The sequence below is a fragment of the Neofelis nebulosa genome, chromosome 15 (assembly GCF_028018385.1).
Source record: "Neofelis nebulosa isolate mNeoNeb1 chromosome 15, mNeoNeb1.pri, whole genome shotgun sequence".
Lineage (NCBI taxonomy): Eukaryota > Metazoa > Chordata > Mammalia > Carnivora > Felidae > Neofelis > Neofelis nebulosa.
Window position 1 is genome coordinate 32,606,278 of NC_080796.1, and position 21,457 is coordinate 32,627,734.

Genomic DNA, 21,457 nt, shown 5'->3' on the forward strand with positions numbered 1-21,457 from the left:
AGCAAGGATAACAATGTCTTCCTACAAGCTCTTTATAGTACCCTGCTAGAGAGGAAATATGAAACTGAATAAAGCATAGAATATGAATATGGCCCAAGAGAGAACTTCTTAAAGGCCACTTGTAGAATTTTGCCATCACATACACAAGTTTTCTTGTTAGCAATGTGGTGGTCTCTCTAATTCTCAAAAGCACCCTGCTCTGATATTGTGAGTATTTTGAGGTTCTTGTCTCATATGTTCAGATCAGTGCCTGGGATATACATTGATGGATATTCAACTGATAAATGAGATAAACAGTGTAATTTCATTCCATAATTATCTGATCTCATAAACCCAGAGCAAGCTTATTCACAGTAAGAAATATATCTACCATCTGCAAACTCTTGATGATGATACCCAAGCTGATATAATAGATATGTAGATGATTGGCTAGATCAATGAAATATGATGTAAAGTACTTAGGTTTAAGTATTTTCAAGTCAAAATTTTAATGAAGGGTCATTCTACTGTTTTTTAGTTTATAGATTCTTAGAAATGAAAGAAAAAACTCTTGGAAGTCATCTTTAATCAACTTAATGAAGGAAACTCATATACATGCTCACCTAATTTCTTCCTAGACATTTCAAATGGTTTGAGTGATAGAAATATCACATATTCATTAGATAGTCTATCCTACCATCTGATTGTTCTAGTTATTAGAAATGCTTTCCCTAGAGTGAGCCCCAAATTGGCCTACAGTTATGTCTACTCTTAATTTTGTCTCAAGGAGATATAAGAAATTCATCTTAGAAATGACAACTCTTCAGATATCTAAAGAGAACAATCATGTTTCCACTAAATCTATTTCTAATTATAAAACAAAAATATTTCTATATTTCAATAAATGCCAGGGATACAGTTAATTTTCAGTGATGGGGTTGGAGATAAGTAGGGGCTGGAGAGAATAATTTTATTATAGTTATAACCTCTAGTAACTTGTGTCTAAGCTAAGCTTCACATGCCAAGTCCAAGGAATATTTCAGCAACAAGGCACATAGAGAGTCAATTGGGATGAAAGGAAGCTTCAGAGAACATATAGTAAAAAGGTCTTAGATAATTTGTTTCTTTGTTTTCCCAGATTCTGTTTTTTTATTCTTCTTCATATTATTTTCAAGATTTGAGAAATAGTTGACATATAACTTTGGGTAAGTTTACGGTGTACGATGTGATGATTTGATATATGTATATATTGCCAAATTATTACCACAATAAGGTTAATTAACCCACCTATTACCTCAAATAGTTACCTTTTTTGGTGTGTGTGGTAAGAACTTTTAACATTTGTTCTCTTAGCAACTTTCAAGCATACAATACAGTATTAACTATATTCACTATGCTATACATTAAATCTCCATTAGATGATTTTATAAATTGTCCACGTTGCCTGTAACCTCGTTCATAATTCTTCTATTTCTGACCTTTTAAATTATAGGTAAGGAAGATCGTTATTAAGTAATTAAGAATAAAATGTGGTGAGATACGTTCATTCCGTCATGAATTCCTTCTCTCTGTGGTAAGCAGGATTTATACATTGCCTATCAATTCCATTCTACCCAAACTTGGTTTTATTAAGAATCCCCTGGATGGGGTGCCTGGGTGGCTCAGTCGGTTGAGTGTCCGACTTTGGCTCAGGTCATGATCTCACACTCTGTGAGTTCGAGCCCCGCATCGGGCTCTGTGCTGATGGCTCAGAGCCTGGAGCCTGCTTCAGATTCTGTGTCTCCCTCTCTCTCTGCCCCTCCCCTGCTCATGCTCTGTCTCTCTCTGTTTCAAAAATAAATAAAAACATTAAGAAAAAATTATTTTAAAAGAATCCCCTGGATAAAAGGATGTGTATTAGTTCAATTAATTAATAATTTATATAAAATAATATTTCAATATTTTAAATTTTGGTGCCTATTCCTGAAAGATAAATACCTTGACAATGATAACTGGAATATTTCTATGTGAATTTAATAAGTAGAAATCATTTTTCACTGTTCTAATTTCCATTAATAGCAACCTCTCTTTGTATGCACACAGTATTAATAATCTCTCAAATCTCCAGATTTTAGGAATGAACATTTTACATCCATATTATATAATAAAGATATAACCAGACTACTATTCCACTATGTTTATTTTTGCATCATGGGCATATGTTATCTTAGGCTACTAAGGCCACATAAAGGATCGGGACAGGGAAACAGTAGAAGGAAATTAAGGCCACATTTCAGGTCACATAAAAATAACCCTATATTTGGGATGCCTGGGTGGCTCAATCAGTTTAGTGACCAACTCTTGGTTTTGGCTCAGGTCATGATCCAGAGTCATGGGATAAAGCTCCAAGTTGGGCTCGCTGCTGAGTGTGGAGCCTGCCTAAGATTTTTCTCTCTTGGGGTGCCTGGGTGGCTCAGCAGGTTAAGCATCTGACTTCAGCTCAGGTCATGATCTCATGGTTCATGAGTTTGAGCTCTGTGCTCCCTCTCTCTCAAAAATAAGTAAACATTAAAAAAAAGAAAGATTCTCTGGGATGCCTGGATGGCTCAGTTGGTTAAGCATCCGACTTCAGCTCGGGTCATGATCTCACAGTCCGTGAGTTCGAGCCCCACGTCAGGCTCTGTGCTGACAGCTTGGGGCCTGGAGCCTGCTTCGGATTCTGTGTCTCCCTCTCTGCTCCTCACCTGCTCGTGCTCTATCTCTCTGTCTCCCAAAAATAAATAAACATTAAAAACTTTTTTTAATAAAAAAAAAAGGATTCTCTCTCTCCCTATGCTCCTCTCCCCCCCCAAGAATAATTTTTTTTAATAAAAAAAATAACCCTATATTTTTTCTTATATTTCCCTTGTCTTTTGATGCTGGCTCAGCTTATCTACTGATGCTGTTTCTGCTCATTATTTTAGTCTGTCACATGTGTACAGCCACAAAGCATGTAGTATAAACCATTATATTTCTCTCTTATTTGTGGTTATCCTTCTTTTACTAACCAGTCTCAGTCCCGGCCACTCTAAACCCACATAACTGTGTTGTGATTAGCATCAGAAAAATATATCCCAGCACCACCAATGTCTTTTGTAGAACATAGATTGCCAAAGTTTCAATTGTGTACAAATGATGATGATACTACTTGATGTGATAGAAACATTCCCTCTGACGGATGATCAGTACAGAAACAAAATTATCCAGAAAGCAAAGGCAGAGAAATAATAATAAGGGCCCAGAAAAAAATCCTCAGGTTATCAGATGCTTAAAGTTTTATGTTTCAGAACCCAGTTCCTTTTAAAGTATATCATTCCTAAGACCTAAAAAGCTATGTAAACATGACGTATCAGTTTGAGTTCTAGGAATATGTTTAAATCTCTCCTGAGATATATAAAGTTCATATACTTGAGAATAAAAATAGATGCAACATTCAAAAGCACATACACACACCAAATCTGTGGGCTGAAAATAAACAGTGAAACCTTTGTTGGGTGATGGCCATGCTCTATGTCTTGATTGGTATTTGGATTGCATAGGAATATGTGTTTCACAAAAATCACTGAGTGATACACTTCAACTTATACATTACATATAAATTTTACTTCGAAAGAAAAAAATCTTAAGAAAATATAACCCCAGTTAGTGATATACATGCTGCAGTGTTTAGGGGTGAAGTGCACTGATGCCTGCCGCTTACTTTAAAATACTTTAAAAAGTCATGTGGATTGTTGGGTGAATACATGGTTAAGATATATGAATAAAGCAAGTATTGTAGGGGTGTCTGGGTGGCTCATAGGTTGAGTGTCCCACTTCGGCTCAGGTCATGATCTCACAGTCTGTAGGTTTGAGCCCTGTGTCAAACTCTGTGCTGACAGTTCAGAGCCTGTAGCTACTTCAGATTCTGTGTATTCCTCTCTTTCTGCCTCTCCTTCCCCTTGCTCATGCTCTGTCTCTCTCTCTCTTTCTCAAAAATAAACATTTAAAAAAATTTTAAAAAGCAAGTATTGTAAAATGTTAAAACATATAGTACACATCAGTTTAAATCAAATAGTATTTTATTAACCACACAATACGTATTAAGTTGTCAACTAGAAGTTTGGACACTTCTTGACTGTTTAGTGCACAAATGACGTTTATTTATAGACCCTATTTTGATTATCTCTTAACTTGTAAAATGTTGCCCATAATATGAAAGTTAGAAAAATAACTTTTTTTTTTTTAATTTTTTTTCAACGTTTTTATTTATTTTTGGGACAGAGAGAGACAGAGCATGAACGGGGGAGGGGCAGAGAGAGAGGGAGACACAGAATCGGAAACAGGCTCCAGGCTCCGAGCCATCAGCCCAGAGCCTGACGCGGGGCTCGAACTCACGGGACTGCGAGATCGTGACCTGGCTGAAGTCGGATGCTTAACCGACTGCGCCACCCAGGCGCCCCAGAAAAATAACTTTTAAGAGGTGCCTGGGTGGCTCAGTTGGTTGAGCGTCCAACTTTGGCTCAGGTCATGATCTCGCGGTTCGTGGGTTCGAGCCCCACATCGGGCTCTGTGCTGACAGCTCAGAGCCTGGAGCCTGCTTCAGATTGTCTCCCTCTCCCTCTTCCCCTCCCCTGCTCACACTCTATCTCTCTGTCTCAAAAATAAAAAACATTAAAAAAGGAAAAATAACTTTTAAGTGTTTTTTAATCTAAAAAATGTGAAGAAACTATAATTAGTGCTTCTTCCCTTGGTTCAGACTATGTGGCAATAATGATCTCAAAATCTTAGTGGCTTATAACAAAGGTTTGTTTTTCATCTATAGTGGGGTCAGGATTGATTCAATATCTTCTTCACTGTAGAACCCATGATGAAAAAGCAGCCCTCATTTGAAACATAATAGTCTCATGTCAGAAGGAAAAAGAAACTGGTGGTGACTGACTATAGAATGGCTATTAAAGTTTCCATTCAGAAGCAGGACTATCACTTCCAGTTATATTTCAATGATCAAAGAAAGTCACATGACCATACCTGCTACAATGAGCAGAGACATTTCATCCTCCCATAGGCAGGGGCCCATGGAAGAGGCAATGAATATTTTGAGCAAAAATACAGTCTATTGCAAAGTAATGTAAGTTTAAAGTTTCATCAGAAATTTATTGAACTTCTGTGTGCTAGTACTTCTATAATTAAGGAAACATGTTCAAAAAATGTTTGCTGAGGAATGAATTTTTCTGTATTGTGTCTTTCAAAATTTATGAAAGAATCACAAATTATTCTATAGGGGCCAGGAAAAAAATGTAAATGACTAAGATAGCAGGGCCTGGAGTACATGCTTTATTATTATTATCATCTTGCATTCTAGCATGGCACATTGGTTACAAGTGTTGAGCTAATATTGATACATTATTATTAACTGAGGTCCATAGTTACATTAGCATTCATTTTTTTGTGTTGTACAGTCTCATGGGTTTTAACAAATGCATAATGTCATAGTATATCCAGTGCTTTAGTATCATACAGAATAGTTTCATTGACTTGAAAATCTCAGGCTCAATATATTCATCCCTGACGCCTCCCCCTGAATCTCTGGCAACCACTAATATTTTTACTGTCTCTATAGTTTTGCCTTTTCTAGACATCATACAGTTGGAATCATACAGTATGTATGTAGTTTTTTCAAATTGGCTTCTTCCACTTAGCAATATGCATTTTTTTTATTTTTTAAAATGTTTATTTATTTTTGAGAGAGAGAAAGAGACAGAGCGCGAACTGGGGAGGGACAGAGAGAGACGGAGACACAGAATCCAAATCCGGCTCCAGGCTCTGAGCTGTCAGCACAGAGCCCAAGGCGGGGCTGGAACTCAGGAGCCTCGACACCATGACCTGAGCTGAAGTCAGACACTTAACCAACCTAGCCACCCAGGCGCCCCTAGCAGTATGTCTTTAAGGCTCCTCCATGTCTTTTCTTGGCTTGATAGCTCATTTCCTTTTATCACTGAATAATATTCCATTGTATTGATTACCAGAGTTTGTTAATCAATTAACTTACTGAAGAACATTTTGCTTGATGCTGATTTGGGGGTAATTATGAATAAATCTGCTATAAACATTTCTGTAGACATGAGTTTTCAACTCATTTGGGTAATACCTATGAGAATGATCGCTGGATCATATGGTAAGATTGTGTTTAAGTATTAATTTTCTTTTCTCATAAATCTGCAGGTTGGCTTGGGTTTAGTTGATCTTACATGTATGTGGCTGGGCCAAGCTGGACTCACCTGGGTCCAGTTAGGTTTGGGTCCAAGCTAGGATAGGATTGGTCCCCTCCAGATATCTCTTTCTGGGATTAACAGCTATCCAGAACATGTTATTATGGCAACAGCGGAAACATAAGAGGTCAAGGTAAGCCACACGGACTTAAGGTCTCTGCTCATGTCATGATCATTCACAATCCATTGGCTAACAAATACATGGCCAAGACCAAAGCCAGTATGTCAGAGATGAATACTGTACTCATTTTGCTGGGAGACACTGCAAAGTTACTTTGTAGTGGAAAATCAGAAGGGAGTAAAGAATTGTGAACATTAGTTCCATCTATTACACTAGCCCATGTGGCTATAAGACCTAATTTCTTTGAGTCTCAGTTTCTTCATCTATAAAATATGAACAATTTCAAGTAACCACACAGAGTTATTGATATGACATTGTACATACAAATATTTCTAAATTTTATAAAGCTCTACGCGTGTCAGGCATTATTAGAGAAAAAGGGTTGTTGCTATTAAAATGATTGCTTTCAGGGATTAGAGGCACAGAAGTCAATTGGTTTAGTTAACAACAGCACCAAAAAAAAAAGACTTTAGATATCTTTCAAAAATAATCACACTAATGTGGGTTTCCTTACTGGATATTCCAATTGACTGTTTAATAATATTTACACTAGAGATTAAAAAAGAAATGGAGACGAAAGGGGAAGGGAAATGTTAGAATTTTGCATTTTGAACACTAAGGATATCAAACTGGTATTATCTGCTCCTTACAATGTGGCATTTATTAACTTTAGTACATGTTTTATCAATATTTTTTCCAATAGAAAGAATGATTTCACTGAACCATTCTCAACTACCTCCCCTTTCCTTTTCATCAATCTACTTGAGCTGGTATCAAGATCCTTTCAGTCTTTCCCAACCAGAGCATCCATCAAGATTCAGTCTGTAAACCAGTTTTATTTCTATCTACTCACCTATATATCTCTTAGTACAAACATCAGTCTATTCATTTGTTTATCTATCCCTTCACTCCCACATGTATGTCCATCCTTCTAGCTATCCCTTCACCTGTACATCCATCCATCATCTGTCCATCCATTCGTCCATCCAATATCTACAGAATATCCACTGATACTGAGCCAGACATAGGAATACCAAGATAAAGATACTGCCCTAGCAATCCAGTACAGAAACTGGTAAGAAAAATTACATCACAATGTGACAAGCACCATCAGAGATAAGTATCACAGAGCACTATGGTGGTAGAGGAAACTCCTGTACTTGGAGAAAAGAGACACTGGAATTTTCTAGGTGAGGTGATATATTTGCTGAATTTTGAGGCAAAAATAGTGAAGGAGCAGTATAGGAAATAGAAGAAAATGAGATGAGTCTGGAGAAACTGTATAGTTTGGCCTGGCTAGAATGCAGAATGAATAAATCAGAGATGACTCTAAAAAGGTGGACACAGATGAGATGGCAGATGGTCTTTCTTCAGTTCTGGTTTAGAATCTTATGAAGAAAGCTGCTGGATTTCTATCCACCTACATATTTTATTATCTTGGTTAGGTGTGCTTTTTTTCAAAGGTACACTATTCTAGTTTCCCCAATTTTCAACTGAGGATGTGGAGACCTCATCTCAGATGTATTTTGACAATTTTAAAAGCATCTTAAACAGCAACCTAACTAATGCAAGAAGAGGCAGGTATCATTAGTTCTTTCAAAGAAAATAAAATGCTGGGTAATTGTTACATACTCATCTAATTCTTCCTCTCCCACAACTTTCGCTTCTATATACTTTGCATTTACTAATAACAGTATTCGTGCATCTGCAAGGGTGAAAAAAATCACCCTAGTTCGAACTAATACTTGAAGAAATTATAATCAACTATACATCTCTAACTGGTAGCATTAACATCCAAGCTGTGGTGTATCATTCTTTGGCATCAGTGGACTGCTTCTAAGTTGTTTAGGAGGTTTCCTGAATAAATCAAGGGCTAGATGATGTGGCAGGGTGGGATGAGGGAACAGAGAAAGAAAAGTTAAGTGTAATAATGGAGTCCTGGCTTCTGAAAGGTTTCTTTCTCCCTGCTCATGAAGAATTATCTTCCCTCCTGTCCCTGCGTTGACTCTACGAATTCGGCTTCCCAATTAACAACTTATTCTGCACCTGACACCTGAGCCACCCAAGGAGGATGTCGCTTAGCTACGCTCCAGGTGCAGCCCCTGCCCGCCCCTGCAGGCCGTGCCTCTCTCATTCCAGCTCACTGGCTCTCTCTGCCCAGCAAGGACAGCCATTTCTACTCCGCCCATCCCCACGGAGCCAATAAACAGTGTTCTTGGCCCCGCCCCTGGTCCTGACAGATAAGCCTCCCAGCCAACCAGGCTTCAAATCTTCTTCCTCTAAGGCACGCCCACTCTCTCGTTCCCCTTCTTGCCCCAGCACTGAGACCCACCTACAGTCTGCAACAGAGAAAAGTGAGCTAGTGGAAAGTTACCTGCCCTTTCATCCAAGGAACATTTATTGAGCGCCTGTTGATGCCAAGTCTGAGAGGGGAGGGGGTTGGGTGTGAGTTAGGTGTGGGGAAATGGGGTGAGGAGTAGAGGGAACATGTTTTTCCCAACTTCAGTACTTATCGCAAGAGGAGAGAAGTAAACAAGGGAGTAGCTGTTACATAAGGAAAGTGCTGGAGGCTCTCAGTAAATATCAAGTACAATAGTCCCCCCTTACTTTTGGTTTCAGTTACCTGCTCTCAACCACAGTCCAGAGGCAGATGATCCACTTTCTGACCTATCATCAGAAGGGCATAGTAGCTTAATGCTAGGTCACAATGCTTACCTCATTCACCTCACTTTGTGCATCACCACAGGAAGAAGGGTGAGTAGAGTGCAAAAAAATATTTTGAGAGTGAGAATAATATTCATATATTTTATTACGGTATATTATTATAATTATTCTAATTTATTATGAGTTGTTAAATTCTTACTGTGACTAATTTATAAATTGAACTTTACAATAGGTATGCATGTATCGGGGGGGAAAAACAGTATATACAGGGTCCAGTACTACCTATGGCTTCAGGAATCCACCAGGAGTTTTGGAACGTATCCTGCAGAGATAAGGAGGGACTAGTACAATCTTGCTAGACTAGTAAGTTAGGGAAGGTTCCTGTAGGAACCATCATTTGATGTGAGACCTGAAGAATGAAGGAGCTAGCTGGGCAAAAGGAGGTAAGGAACTGAGGAGAGAGAAGAGGGGACAGAGCTCCAGTAAGAGAAACAGTATGAGGGAATGCTTCTGTTGAGAGAGATGACAGTAAGTTCCAAACACTCAAACACCAGTTTGGGTGGAACATGGGATAGTCCAGCAAGAAAAAAATGGAGGTGTACAGGAAACCAGAAATCAGTTTCTGGAGAACTCTATAAGACAAGACACGGACTACACTTTATCCTAACAAAAAGCTATCAGAGGTTTTTGAAGTAGCAAAGTGTCATGATTAGATCTAAAATTTATGAAGATCACTCTGATGATGGTGTGGAGAATGTATTGAAAGGCAAGACTAAAGGAAGGAAATCAGTTGGTAGGTTGGTGTTGATCCAGTAATGTGAACTAGGATGGTAGCAGTGGGGATGAAGAGATACAGATGGATTTGAGAGATACTTTGGACATAGAATTAACAAAACTTGGATGGAGTGGCAGGTAATTGAAGATGAAGAGTCCAGGATGACTGATTTCTGGCATCAGCAACTAGATGGATAGTGATCATAAAAGTTATCTCTTTCTCTCCTCTCCATGCCTTCACCACTTTTAAAGCCATTATCTGTAGCTATTATCTACTCCCTTTAGTGATTCTCATTTGTGTAGAGACTTGATTGCCTTCCCAGATTATAAATTCCTTGAAGATATGGACACCATCTTTTTCAGGTTTTCTTTTGCTTAGACTGCATCACAAAGGATCCATTTGAATGATCAAATGAATGAATGAACTCAAGGTTTTGAGCCTCAAAACCAGAAAAATCAAAGTTGCCAGGGCCCAAACTATAGATGAACTTGAAGCTCTGAAAATTAATAGGCTTGTGGACCAAGAAGAGTATCAGCCAAGGCCTGAACTTTGAGAAATATACCATTTACATAAAGGATTAGATTACTAAATATTTTAGGCTTGTGAGCCTAACTCTGTCACAGCTACTCAACTCTCTAAAGTAACACAAAAGTATGGGGCGCCTGGGTGGCGCAGTCGGTTAGGCGTCCGACTTCAGCCAGGTCACGATCTCGCGGTCCGTGAGTTCGAGCCCCGCGTCAGGCTCTGGGCTGATGGCTCGGAGCCTGGAGCCTGTTTCCAGTTCTGTGTCTCCCTCTCTCTCTCTGCCCCTCCCCCGTTCATGCTCTGTCTCTCTCTGTCCCAAAAATAAATAAAAAACGTTGAAAAAAAATTAAAAAAAAAAAAAAAAAAAAAAAAAAAAAAAATAAAGTAACACAAAAGTAGCCATTGACCATACATAAACAAATAGACATGGCTGTCTTTCAATAAAACTTTATTTACAAACACATGGGCTCAAATTTGGGGCCCATGGCTCATAGTTTGCTGACCCCTTTTCTAGATCATAATTTGTAGATTTGAGTGCTGCTTTGGGATAAGGAGTTGGCTTTGTAGTACAAACAACCTTAGAAAATCACAGAAGTGGCCTCAAGTCCCCTCCCCCTAAGTATCTTTGTGCCTGGTACAATGCCAAATATATAGTAAGTGTCTAGTAAATATTGAATCAAGGTCACCTGCGAATGCAATATTAAAGAATCACAGAACCTGGTAAGACCTCTCCACCAAAAGCTCTTGGCAAATAACAAGGAATCAAATGGTAACAACCAAAGTTATCATTTTGATATCTGGCTCTTATTCTTCTTTTTTTTTCTCATATACTGTGTGTCAGATATTGTGCTAGGTTTTTTTTAATATATATATTCACACAGGATTATCATAACAACCTTGAAAGGAGGGTACTTTTATTCCCACCTAAAGAATGAAGATAATAAATGCTATGCTTTGCATTATGCTCCCCCCCCCAATGATATGTTGAAGTCTTAACCCTTGTTACCTTAGAATATAATTTTATATTTGGAAATAGGGTTATTGCAGCTGTAATGATTTAAGTTAAGCTGAAGCCATACTGGAGTAGAGTGGGCTCCTAATGCAACATGACTGATGTCTTTATAAGAAGACAACTATGTGAAGACACAGAGACAAGGATAATGCCACATGAAGACAGACAATTGGAATGATGCTTCTACAAGCCAAGGGACACCTGGGGCTACTAGAAGTTAGAAGAAGGCTTGGAACAGATCTTTCCTTGGGGCCTTCAGGAAGGCTTGACCCTGCTGAAATCTTAGTTTTGAACTTCTAGCCTCCAGAATTATGAGACAATAAATTTCTGTTCTTTTTATGCCACCCAATTTTTGGTACGTTCTTATGGCCTAGGAAACTAATATACTGAGACTTTTAAGGAAGTTTTCACTTGTCCAAGATCACCCAGATAGTCTGAGACAGAGTGAATATTCAAACCCATGGTTGCCTTTTTCCCAAATCCATGTTCTTTTGCTTATACTGAGATGAATCAATTTTTGATCCTACTTTATGATGATAAAATGATATAACATAAAATGTTGATATACACCAGAAAAGTGGCTCTCTCTTCTCACTCTACACTATTTCCTATGGATGATATCTGTCTGTCTGTCATTATCTATCTATCTATCTATCATCATCATCATCTATCTACTGATTGATTTCTCTACCAACACTATCTTTAAAAAGAATGTTTCTAATACTTTTATAATCACAAGCTATAAGTTCTACTTTTCACTCCCTTCTTGCCTCACCCTATTAATTTTTTGTACTATGTTTAAGTAAACCATCTTAATCTATTTGTGCATTTAAGAAATTTATCTATGCATATGTCTTTTAAAAAAGCTTCTCCAGCACATACCTTAATGAAGATTTTTATTATATAGTTAATAAATATCTCTAGGTGATATTTCCGGGAAATGAGGAAATGGAAGGTGAGAAAAAGTAAGTATTTTGCACCTTTTAAAATATATTATCTCCAATCCCCATTCCAATCCCAAGAGGCAAGCGTTTTTAACTCTATTTTTGGAAGAAGAAATTCAGGCTCAGAGAAGGTTAAGAAACTAGTTTCAGATCAAAGCTAGTATGTGGCAGAGCCAACATTCCTCCCAGGTCTGTCTGGCAGGCTGCAAAGACCACACTGTCCTCAGTTTATGTTAGCCACATGTATTATTCTCCCCTCTTTCCCTCGCCATCTTCATGACATTATTTCCAAACTAACACTACCTTTCCCCATTTCCTTCACAAAGATTCATTTTCCATATTCACTTATATCACTAAACCCTTGTCGCTCCTTGCTTAAATTGGCCAGGACTAATATTGTGAAGTATGTAGAAATCCTCTCAGGGATCTCCTTATCTTTTGATTGTTTGGCAAACGTTAGCAAGGCCTTGTTCAGTATCTTGGAAGTTGACAAACACACCCAGCATTTTCTCTTCTCTTACATTCTTAGAGACTAAGGTGCTTTTCTCCTGTATGAGAGGCCCACCCTCTGGTCCATTGGTCCCATCCCATTTAGTCTCTTTAGGGATATTCCTGGGTCTCAGATCTGTATCTTAATCACCCCCTCCTCCCCTGCTGCTTTCTCTCTGCTTACTAATAGTCATTCTTAAAAAAAAAAAAGTCCTTCCTTTATTCTGTCCACTCCTCAAGTCACCACCAAATGGCTCTCTTTCAATCTATTTCTTCCAGCCCTTAAAAGGAATGTGTAGTCTACAGTTTCGACTCCATTTCTTCTTCAACTAGCCCACATTGGTCATATTTTGCCCCCATCTTCCACTGAAGGTGCTCTAAGACTACATGAAAGCCTCTTAAATATCAAAGCCAATGCATGCTTTGAGGCCATTATCCTACTCCATTTTTCTGCTGCATTTAAAGTTTTTACTATCTCATTCTGCTTAAAACTCTTCCCTCTTTTGGTTTATGGAAGATTGCATCCACCTATGCTCCTCTTGATTTTCTTCTTCCTCTGCCTTCTAACACGGCCCGCACTGTTTGTCTCTCATTTCATGCTTTCCTGAGAATTCTTCCACTCCGATAGCTTCAACCAACACCTTTACTCAGAGCTGTTCATCAGAATTATATAGCTGATCCTGTCCTCACCCGACCTCCCCTTCAATATTTTCAAAGGACTTTTTCTTAACATGAGTTTTGAAGAAAAAGGAAAAATTTGCTATCAGACTCACAAAGTAGAGAGAGAGAGTATTCTGAGCAGGCAGATGCAAATCATATGCAAAAATAAAAAGATATGAAAGATTAGTGCAGATTGAGAGGGATGCAATCAGTTTAGTTGAGCTACAGTGTGAAGTGCAAGTGGTGGGCCAAAGGCAGATAGTCAAGGGTCAGATGATATTAGATTTTAGCCTGTGTATGCATGGTGCACCACTGTGGAATTTGACATGGAAAGTGGCTACCATGATGGCTCTGAATTCTAGAAAGTTCACTACGTTAGGAGGGTGAAGAAAGACTGAGACTAGAGGTCTCAATGAGGTTGTATCAATAATCCAGGTGACAGATGATGATGGAGTGAACTAGGACAATAGAAATGGCTTGGAGAGTGGGGACAACAGGATGAAGAGAATCAAGAGAATTTCGTGATTAATCAAGTAAAAGTGTACATAAGAAGATGGACTCTAGGATGATGGGGTTTCTAGTTTGGGTAACTGGGTAGATGAAAAGCTATTCAGCATAATGGATGATAGGAAGTGAAGTAGATTTACTGGTCAACATTCATTCATTCACTCACCAAACAGATATTTCCTGAATGATTTCCATTTTGGGCACAAGTTTGAGATGCCTTAAAACATTCAGGTTTGAGATGTTTAGCAAACTCGTAGAGAAAGGCACCTAAAACTCAGAAGAGGCACGTAAAAGACACCTAAAACTCTGCACTGTGTTGGTGTTATTAACAACATTGTGATATATGTTCTTGTGGGCAAATTTTTGCCCAGATGTTCAATTAACTATATTGTGCAGAAGGTATTAGTGAAATGAGAATTAGTTCAAATGTCTAATAATCCAATACCATGTTACTGATATTACTTTCTTAAATAATATCCTTTACATTTGTGTTCTTGTACATTTAGCATAATTTTTTTCCAAAAAGAACAAATGTGCAACTGCATAATTGAGTAGTATATGACTGGTTTATGAAAAACTGACATAGAATAAAAGGTTAAAAAATCCTCTTCATGAGCATTTTTATTACCCCTGAAGGAACTGCTACCTTCAGCATCTTTAAGAGTGTACTTTGAATTTACAACATTTTATATATGTATAATACTTATTCATTGTTGATAGCTTTATGAATACTTACATTCCTTTTTGGGAAACGGGCAAAATTTACAAAGAACTTAAATATATATATACTTTTTGATCCAATAATCCAACTTCTGGAAATTCAACTGTTCTAAATAATCCAACCATGAAAAAAGCTATATGCATGATGATGTTTATCGCAAGTTTATTTTTATTTTTTGAAGCAAAGGAAGCAATCTTGACATCCAAGTTCATCTATATGTATTCATTAAAATTATGGTTAGGAAAATTATAGAAAGATATGGAAAATGTGTATTATAGAATGATAAGAGAGAAAAAGCAGAAAAATTTTTAAGTAGATTATAATTACAATTATATAGAAATATATATATGTGTGTGTATATATATATATATATATGAAAAATAATGGGAGTAAATTTGCCAAAATAGCAACAATAGTTATATTTGAATGGGGAAATTAAGGATTACTATTTTTAGTTTTCAAATTATCTATGTATCAGAGATTGATCATTTTTGTTTTCCCAGAAACCACTGGCCCCTTTTCTGGTAAAAGTGCCCTGACTTTCCCTAGGGAATTGATAGTTCCTTCTCTGAGTTCAGGTGGTTTTAGTGAGGTTGATGCCACCCCTGCCAGGCTCATTAGAGGCAATTAGGTCATTAGAGGCAATTAGAGCCAATTCTAGGAAGTTTATTGGAACTTTTGGAAATGATGCAGGTTCTTTCCACTGTGACTTGCTAAGAAGACAGGATATAAGTCTGGAGCTTCAGGCAGCACTATTGTCATCATGGGGGTAGAATCCATCTGTGAAAAGAGCCAAGACAGAGCAAAGCAGAGATGAGATGGAAGAAGGAGACTGAAGCCTGGGAACATTGTTTGAGCCTCTGGAGGTAGTCATGTCTAATGTAAAACTACTCCTGGACTTTTCAATTACACGAGCTCACAATTTTTTTTTTTTTTGTAAGCCAGATTTATTTTTTTGTCTTTTAGTTTACAACACAAAGAGCTTCAATCACTTCAATCACTAATAATCAGATCATATTCATTTTATGTTTTTTTATTAATTTTTTTAAATGTTTATTTATTATTGAGAGAAAGACACAGAGTGTGAGCAGGGGAGGGGTAGAGAGAGGGGGAGACACAGAATCTGAAGCGGGCTCCAGGCTCCGAGCTGTCAGCACAGAGCCCAACGCGGGGCTCAAACTCACAGACCACGAGATCATGACCTGAGCCGAAGTTGGTCACCTAACCAACTGAGCCACCCAGGCGCCACCCCCCTTTTTTAAATTGTGTTTAAAAAATGTGTTTTTTAAAAAATCATATGCATCAATACACATTCCTGAAGCATTCTAAATAAGCATTCTGAAGTTTGAATTCATTTATTGAGCTATACTAGAAGCATGGATGAAATATTGGTATTAATTTCAAGATTCCAGAAAAAAGATCTTGACTTTGCCCAATCACATTGCCCTCCTAAAGTTACTAAAGTATTTAAACAGAGGGAAGAAATACAAATGGACTTATTAGAAATTGGGCTAGTGTTTGTAATTCCTGGCAATAGACATCTCTTTGTCTCTCTGGCACACTTCTCCTCCTAACAGCATCTCCTACTGTTTTTTTGGGAACTACTTCCCCTTCCAACTCTCCCAGGGGATCAGATTATCTAAATTAGGCCATTGGGGCCCTTTTGGGATTTTTTTTAATACAAATTAAGGAAAGAGATTCTTTTTTTTTTTCTCCAGAGGGAAAGCTGAAAGATGCAGGTGTTCAGATTCTAGCTTACAGAAGATGCTGGTCTGAGAGAAAGAAGCCAATTTGCTGAGGAAAGCAGGGGCAAAAGACAGTCCAGAAGGCATATTTATCCAGTTATAGTCACCCCCAAGGATAAAATAGCTACATTCCTGCCCTTCCATAGTTTGATTGTATAAGGCAATAAATTCTTTTTCTTCCCCTAAGCTACTTTCCACTGGATTTGCTCATTTGCATCAGAGAGTCCTGACTAAAATTATCTCCAGTGCCATGCCCTAATGACCTAGGTAGGGTCCTGTGGCCAAGCCTAAAGGCCACTGTAGATCTGTCCTTTCCCTAAATCCAAATCTTGGGACTTGCCAACTTCTAGTCAATGGCATGTTGCTGGAGACAAAGCCACCAAGCCAAGGATGTGCACTTAGGAATATGTCTGTCTTAGTGTTTTGGGGCTGCTATAACAGAATACTCTAGACTGAATGACAGCAGAAACTTATTTCTCACAGTTTGGGAAGGTTGGAAGTTCTAATATCAAGGTGCCAGCAGATCTGATGTCTGGTGAAGACCTGCTTCCTGGATTATAGATGACCTTTTTTCACTGTGTCCTCCCATGTCACAAGGGAGCTATCTGTTGTCTCTAAGAGCACTAATCCCATTCATGAGGGGTCCACCCTCATGATCTTTCCAATGGCCTCACTTCCAAATACCCTTACATTGGGGATTAGATTTCAACATATGTATTTGGGGAGGGAGCATGAACATTCAGTCTATATCAGTATGAATGACAAAGACAGAAGATAATGCAACATGACAGGACATATTTCCGATAGGGAAGCCCTCAGTCAATGTGCCCACTTAGTTGAATAGAAGGAGTGGGAGGGAGGGAGGGGGAGAGAGAGAGACAGAGAGAGAGGTTAAGACCAGTCAGCTGTGAAGAGGCAGATTCTTAGCTATAAAGAAGAAGGAACTAGAGACACCAGAAGGCTGACTGTGGTTTAATTTACCCAACCATCTACATGGCACTAATAAATGGAAGAAACAACAACTAGGAAATATGGTTCAATGACTTGGAACCCAACTGGATTAACAATTCTTTCTCCTCTGGGAAAGGGAGAAAGGAAAAAAAAAAAAGTGATAGAAGAGAGGAGACAAAGGTAGAGAATCTGATGGAGGTTGCCTTCCACCTAGTCATGTGGCTGTTAAGCACTTGAGATGTGGCTAATACAACTGAGGAATTGAATTTTTAAACTTGCTTAATTTTAATTTTAAAACTGCAGTAGTGTAAAATATTTCTCCATTAAGCACAGATTTATTGTTTTGGTAGGATCATATTTCACTTTAACCACTGTGTTGTCTCAGATTTTATTGCCATAGTATAGTGTGTGTGTTAGGCCTGTGTGTCATTTCTAGTATTACACATAAACACATCACTGATCTAATCAGTGTCAACCTACTGATTCCATTTGAATGATATTTTTTCTAATTTTTTTTAATGTTTTATTTATTTTTGAGAGAGAGAGAGAAAGAGAGAGAGAAAGCACAGGAGGGACAGAGAGAGAGAGAGAGGGAGACACAGAATCCAAAGATAGGTTCCAGGCCGTGAGCTAGCTGTCAGCACAGAGCCTGACAGGAGGCTGGAACCCACGAACCGCGAGATCGTGACCTGAGCCGAGGTCAGATGATTAACCGACGGAGCCACCCAGGCGCCCCTGAATGATATTTTTTCTAAGCACCAATGTAATGTAATGCATTTATCTGAATATTTTATGCAGGCAGTTTGGGTTATAGTGGTACCTATGTAAATTATAACTGGTAACTAAATTGAAACACATTATTGTAATTATAATACAATTCAATGATTTTTCCAGATTAAAAAAATAAGGATGGATGGATTTTTAAATTTAAAACAAGGGCGTAATACTGATGTAGAGTCAAATGAAAATGCAAACACTAGTGCTATGCCCAGAAAAGTAAAGAAAAAAGATAGATCGAAAGAAGGAAAGCTGCAAATTTCACACTGAATTGCAATTTGCTGTTACAAAACCCAAAAAAACCAAAAAACTATTTGTCACATAAAAAGCATTTTAAAGATAAGAAAATGGACATGGTCAACAAATAAATAGTAAATTTGATCAATAGTCAAAAGAAGATCAATGAAGTTAATTGCCTGAAAACCATGATTAAATGACCAACAAAACATTCTTAAATGATTTTTAGCAAGATCTGAGTTTGTAACATTGTTCAGCTATAAAACAACTTGAATTCTTGTGTGCACCTGCACACATGAACACTTTTAGATGGAGAGATGGTATAAAAAGTTATGTGTTTTAGAAATCTTGTTAGAAAATTATGAAGAAAAGACTAAAACATGTATTTTACAAAAAGCGAAATATCTCTAGTTAAAGCCACCAAATAATTTTTCATAGCATACGAGAACTTTCTAACAACATCAAAGATCAACTGATTCAAATTTTAAAAATTGCTAATGAGAAACTCATTTTTTTGTTCCTTTTTAATATATATTGAAAATACTTGTGCCTAGTTTTCAGAAGCACAGTATGAAGTATCATGGATACAGTTAAAATTTTTCAGTATATATGTGCAAATGAACATGAATCATTGTTGGTTTATGAAATGGTGAAAGAAGTAGGAGACAATAAATTTAATAACTTTGTGTTCTTTTCATTTTGGTTGAATAGTAGAAGAGTTTTATAAAGGTTTATTGTGCGATTAACTAAATTTTTTGGAAACAGAAGTAATGCTTGCTAAATATTTAGTGATCAAAGATGAAAATGTCAGTGTGTTACTGACTTATGATTTCTCACTATCATGTTTCTCAAGGAACGCCTAAATTTGAAGCTCTAAGGGGAGGAGAGAAGTTATATGAGACCTATAAATCTGCAAGCATTTATGTTGAAATTGAACATTTTCGTGATATAAATCAATCCTAAAACTTGTATACTTTCTCTAATATGGACCAAAATGTATAAGGTTTTATTCATGATTGGCAGTATTACATAAATTAGCTGGATAAACTGCAAGAAAATTTTGAATAACAGTTTAATATTTATAAATTTAGAGTTACTTTCAATTTATATAAAATCCTTTGGAATTTGATACTAATCGTACAAGAGTTAGTGAGTTTATTTAACTTGGACAAACATGATTCTGAACCTGAAATATATTTGTTTTAAAGTCAAAGAAATTCTTCTATAAAAGATGAACCAGTTTTAGAAATGTGAATGGAGATATTAAAGGGATTTGATGTTTTGACAGTTGACTCAGTTATTGCAAAACTCTTCAACATGTCTGGATAGAACAACTTGGGTATATAAATCTGCTTTTTCCATTGTAAATTTTATGAAACTCAACCACAGATCAAGTTATTTCTGAGGAAAATTTTGCATCTGCATTGAGATGTGGTATACCTGCAGAATACACATCAGATTTCAAAAACTTAGTATGACAAAAGGAATGGAAAATACTCAATAATTTCATATTGATTGCATATTGAAATGATAATATTAGAAATATATTAGATAAATAAAGCATTATTGAAATTAATTTATACCTCTTTTTACTTTTTTTGATCTGACTACTAGAAAATTTAAAGTTTCATATGTGGATTGCATTAAACTCCTACTGGAAGCACTGGTCTAGAATGTGAAGCGTGTGAATGGATGACTGTCCCTTCCATGATTGGCCAGCTCTTGGAGGATGGAATCCACAGATTGCTGATCATTTGCTTCCTGTACATTACTTTGATGTAAAGGTATTACATGAAAGAATACTTTTCATGTAGTAAATAATCAATAAATGTGCTTGCTAAATTTAATTTAATTTGGAATGAGACAATACTTTCTGAGAAGCTACTTTCATCCTGTGGATGTTAATATTTATTATTTTTTTATTTTAGAGAGAGAGAGAGGAGAGCATGAGCAGGGGAGAGGGGCAGAGGGAGTAGAGAGAATCTTAAGCAGGCTCCATGCTCAGTGTGGAGCCCAACACCAAGTTTGATCCCATGACCCTGGGATCATGACCTGAGCTGAAATCAAGAATCAGATACTCAACTGACTAAGCCTCCCAGTGCCCCTCATCTTGTGGAGTTTTAGAACATTACCAGCAATGACCACTCATCTTAGATTGTATTTTTTCAACCACAGGGAAATAATATACTTCACATTTCTTACGTCTTCCATTAGGTGCCAGTTCTTTGAGGCATCTTTATTTGCTTCTGAGTTCACCACAGTGCCAAATACTTACCGGTACTGTAATTGTGCTCTTTCTGCACTGATTACTTCTGTTGGCACCAAGATAGAAATACAAAGGTAAAATATCAGGAAGAATTCTGAGGAAAAAGAGAAGAGAGAGTGGGGGACAAAGGAGATCTTAAGAAAGAAATGGCTGAAACTGTATTTCATGAAGCAAGCAATGGGGTGGAGAGCTGTCATAAATACCAAATACCACTAGGAGAGAGATCCCAACAGAGCAAGGTAAATACAAAGCCCAAGGGTCAGTCACTGCTGAAATAGATGAACAGGAAGTTAGGGCTTAGAAGCTAAGATGTAGAATGATCAATTCAATCAATGCCCAAGCACAGAAGTTATAGATACGTTTGAAGATCTGAGTCCAGAAGGCTCCTAGGAAGATGTTTTTGTTCACCCAGAATGAGCCTGGAATATAACAATTTTATCTATTCAAGCTCTTATTATTATTATTATTATTCTGCTTGATGGAAGGGGGACCAGAGCTGGAATGTCTTATGTGATCGCCCATTACATTACTCAAGGAAGCACAGGGAACAGAAGAGACTTCCCAGGAATAGGCTCCTTCCCCTAACTGGTTCTTCTTCACTGACAGAAAGTAAAGAATTAGGGTGGATCTCTGTGGCTCTTTCAAGGCTTGAGGAATGTGTGAAGTATGCTCAGGTGCAGTGTGGGGTAGTGATTGTCAACACTTAGAAGGCTGCAGCACATACCCTAAGTATGCATGTGTCAGTTTATATGGGTCAGCTGCAGATTCCAGCCTGAATTCAAGAGAATTGCCTGAGAATTCTCAGCCCTTGCATTTCC

General features: G+C 37.5%; 2 long non-coding RNA genes across 3 annotated transcripts in view; one reads left to right on the plus strand and one right to left on the minus strand.

Annotated features, from left to right (window-relative positions):
- Nucleotides 1–9,031, minus strand: part of LOC131495836 (uncharacterized) — a 22,222-nt gene extending 13,191 nt beyond the window's left edge. For both annotated transcript variants that reach the window (XR_009254147.1, XR_009254148.1), the window contains exon 1: nt 8,990–9,031. This is a non-coding gene — a long non-coding RNA (uncharacterized LOC131495836). The remainder of the gene's footprint in view (nt 1–8,989) is intronic.
- Nucleotides 8,538–20,225, plus strand: LOC131495837 (uncharacterized). Its single transcript, XR_009254149.1, has 3 exons — nt 8,538–8,720; nt 8,986–9,120; nt 19,988–20,225. It is a non-coding gene; the product is annotated as an uncharacterized LOC131495837 (long non-coding RNA).
- Nucleotides 20,226–21,457: the final 1,232 nt, after the last annotated feature.